General features: G+C 31.7%; 1 pseudogene; it reads right to left on the reverse strand.

Moving 5' to 3' along the window:
• Positions 1-1116: 1116 nt before the first annotated feature.
• On the reverse strand, positions 1117-2265 carry LOC123784402 (coiled-coil domain-containing protein 34 pseudogene; annotated as a pseudogene).
• Between the last annotated feature and the right edge of the window lie 2199 nt (positions 2266-4464).

The raw sequence follows: 4464 nt of genomic DNA on the forward strand, positions 1-4464 counted from the left end.
TGAGTGTTCACAACAGCATAACTAGAACAGGAATATTATTATTCTGAACACTTTCTTGCTGGGAAATAAACAAACACTTGAATATATATATATAATGAAATAATGAAATGTTATGCAGCCATAAAATAATGAAAGCATGAGTACATTAGTAATACATTATGACTATTAGTAAATATGTCTATTAATTTTATCTGATATAATAATATGAATAGGATAATTTGTTTTAGAATTCTCCAATGTGAATGTCTATTTATGTGTCAAATAAGTTTTGAGAAATATATTCATATGAATTTGAAATTATCTTCAAGCTCTTTTTCATTATTTTTATTTTACTCAATATTCATTAATATCTCTAAGAATGTACAAATTGATCACTTTTGTTTCTTTCAGATCTTGAAATAATTTACTGTTTTCTATCAATACTGAAAATCAAAATAAGAATATTACTGATTAAAATTAATAGTTAATACACTGTGTGACCAATTTCTGCTCCCTGTTCAGGGAATAATAGTTTACAAGTCCTTTTTATCTTACCTACAAAGGTTGTAAGCGGTCAATTGCAAAAGATTTGAAGGGTGATCTAAATAGTTATTAGAGATAATATTTAGGTCAACTGAGTTACTGAAAATTTGCAGAGAGATCAGAATTATCTCAATTTTATGATGTCAAATTTCAGAATGAATACAGCATCTGAACAAAATAAATTTATTAGTATTGTTAATAGAATATTTAATAAAACACTAACATGTAACATGCAATAAGACATGTATGTATTCAAACAAATACCTCTTCACATTCAGTGGGTTTTTTTTTAGCACAACATAAATTGTCAATTTTATTGGTATTACAGTGTAGTTTTAATACAAGCTAAATATAAACACAATTGTTAGATATTCAATCACTTATTCTGTGAAACAATATGCCAAGATCAAGCTTAAAGCACTTTTAAAAATGAAAATATATAAAACACTTTCCTCAATTAACTGTAAGACCAACATACAAATGCAAAAATTTGAACTTGCCAATAATCACATCAAATGTTGAGGGGCTGACTGAGCAGTGAAAAATGATTCTAAGTTTACAACTAGCTCCAGGTAAAAGCATTTCCCATGTCCACTATCTTTGTATTCTGCACAGAGTTCCAAGGCAAAGATTACTTTCCATTGTCTGAATCACCAGAGATGATGAGCTCCCTGGCTGACTTACCAAAGGCCTTTAGTCTTCTTTCCTCATACATCCTTAGCTTCTTTGGAAGGATGCATATGGATGGGTTTCCATGGAATAGATTATAAAAGGCTGATTCTCTATCAGAATTTCCACTGTAGAATTTTGTGTTTTCCATTGGCATAACCATAGCTCTCTGCAGCCAGACAAGGTTTATTATTTGAATTTTCCAACCACTCCTTAAACCTTTTTCCTGCTATTTCCTTTTTTCCCTGTAATTCACCTTGCAATTGTTTTTTTCCTTTTCTTATCACGTTTTTCAGCATTTTTTTCTTTAACCATTCTTGATATTTTTCTTTTGACTTTTCTTGCAAATGTTCCTTCTCCAGTTCCTCTGCTACGTTTTCCTCCATTTCTTTGTTAATTTTTTGTTCCCTTTTTCTTTCCTGTTGATTCTTTTTCTGAATCCATTCCTTGTGCTTCTCTTCAGCAATTACCTTTTTTTCATGTTCTTCCATTTCTTTTCTTTGTTCTAGCTGTTGTTTTAATTCCTCCAGAGCTTTCTGTTGCAGACAGTCACGTTCTTTTTCTTTGCCCACAAATCACACTTCTCATGGGGTCAGGCGGCTTTCTGGTATGTCCACCTATTTCTGTTCTTCTTGGTTATCTCCTGATTCAACCACACTTGATCAGCTCCGTACCTCCACTGCTCACAGGCTCGCCATCTTAACCACTGAATCATGAGCATCTTCCCCACATCTTCCTCATCCTCCCTTGGTGATTGTTGTAGTCAAACAGGAAGCTCTTCTGGCTGAGGGGAGAAAGCAGCTACATGGTAGATTTGCTCAGCTCAGCAGCATGACTGCAAGCAGACCATCACCGTTGCCAGTCCCTGCCCCTGGGCGCTTGCCATGAGGACCTGGACTTGTAGTCGGCCAAGGACAGTGTGTAGGATGGAAGTGAATCAGCCTCCCATGGCCGGGCAGCCCACATCAGCCCTGCCAAGTTCAAACCCATGGAGAGGCAGTAGGGCAGTGGTTTCTTAATTAGAGTGGTAAACGTAGATTTTTCACAATCATGGCTAAATGGAATTGTCACCATAAGTCATCTAAATGAATAGCTTTACCTTGAAGTTGTTATTTTGATGTCTACTTTCCATTTAAGATTTTTCCCAAAATCTGTTATAAATTGGACAACATCTTCTCATGGAAAAATAATTAATATTGGAAATTTTCTTTTGTCTCTATAAGTTGTCAAATATACTACAAATATCACAAAACATCTCATTGAATCAAGTGCATTATAACTAAAAGCATCTACAGTCTCTCTGTATACTATGATTGAGGTCTCAAGACCTATGGATAAGAAAGTCCAATTGTATAAGCACTGCTTTGATATTGACTTGTCTCTTGTATAACAATGGAAAGATATAAACATTGTACATCTCAGTTTTTTAAAATTTAAGTTTCTAGTATTTTATTTATAAATTGCATGCATGTCTTTGTTCTTTTATTTTCTATAGCTTTTTTTCTCTATAATGTAATTCTACCACTGCCTTTTTAAATTATTTTATTGTGTTTGAACATACACTTTATATTTTATTTTTGGCACTTATCCTTCTCTTTTGCATTTGAATACCCAAAATTCATATTTCACAAAACTTCTGAATTCCAACTACTATTTTGCTGCCAAACAAAATGAGGTTTTATTTCCCTCTATTTTCCCCATTGCTTAGTTCTCACTTTCAGTATAGATTATCTAGAATTTTAAGTCAAAATTAGAAATTACAACAATATTGCAATATCAACTTTTGACAGTAATTATTATTTACATTTAATAAAACATTGTTTAAAGCATATGTCAATATTGTGTCTTACATTCTAAAACTACCTTTCTGGATTTGTTATCTTTCTTGTTTTCCTTGTTGCTGCTTAATTTTTTAGTTGGGTAAGGGTTAGTTATAATCTAACTTTTTGTGTTATAAAAATTACATTGCTTTCTTCTGATATGAATGAACATTTGATTTCATGTCTAATACTACATTCAAAATTACTTCCCTCAGAACTGAAATAATTGCTATGTTTTCTTCTTTACCTCTTGTTGTTGATGGAATGCCCAATTAACTGTATTATATAATCTTTTCCTTTCTAGTTGTCCTTAAAGTTTTCTATCCTCCATTTAGGTCTTGAGATTTTACCACTATCTTCGTATTTGTACTAGGTGGTGATTTTAGTGTAGTAAACACTCTTGAAACTTCTCATTTTCATATTTCCTTTCTTAAATTCCTCTCAGCTCAACATCAGGTACAATTAGAAGGTGGAAAATTCTCAGAAATGGATGCAAGGACATTCTATCAAGGGAAAGAAATATTGGCATTATTTGATTTGATGATGTTGAGAGAAGCCATAACTGATTTTTAAGGAAATCTTTATAAGATTTATTTTCCATAACTGAATAGAGTCAATATTTTTTATGCCATCCTTCTTCCCTTTGTTACTTCTCTATGTTCCCTGAAGCCCCAGAGCAAAAATCATTGCATTAAGTAGTAAAGCTAATAATATAACTAAAATATTGTATCATGTATAAAAATTTTTCCAATAAAAATTCCAGGTAGAAAGAGTAAATTAAGTCACCAAACCCACAGATGAGCTAACCTTTCAGAAGAAATTATTTAAAAATTGCCAAATAAAAGATAAAAAGAGTCCATAATAGAAGCAACTTGGCTTATGATGCATAACAGATTATCAATTATTATTATTATTATTACGGAAACTAAATCATAATCTACAAGTAACTTCTGGTTTTGATCTTTCTTTCATCATTATTATCTGATCATAATAACAAGAATCATTACAAATTTCAGCTGCATTTAAATTGAAAACTTTTTTCTATATGTTAGAATTACATGGTAAATTACATCATAAATACCAGGATGTGATAGTGCTATACTTAGAAATCTTATATAAATGAAATGAAAACCCTTCTATGATATGCTCATTATTGAAAGCAAGGGTCTTCAGATGTGACCCAGGGAGTCGTGAATATCCTTTCAGTATGTCCATGAAGTCAAAACTACTTATATAAATATTAAAATATTATTTGCACTATCCACTCTTTGTTATCATGTGTGCATGCTGAAAATTTTCAGAGGCTAATGAATAGCAGATTGAATGCAAATAGAGAGAAGGCAAAAGTAGATACAAGAATCCCAGTCTTTCTTTAAGCTAGGCATTAAAGAGATTTCTAAAAACTATGTAACAATACTATATTCTCCTTAATATTTTTGTTTTGGAATATAAT

This window comes from Ursus americanus, chromosome 4 (assembly GCF_024610735.1).
Source record: "Ursus americanus isolate L20-20 chromosome 4, mUrsAme1.1.p, whole genome shotgun sequence".
NCBI lineage: Eukaryota > Metazoa > Chordata > Mammalia > Carnivora > Ursidae > Ursus > Ursus americanus.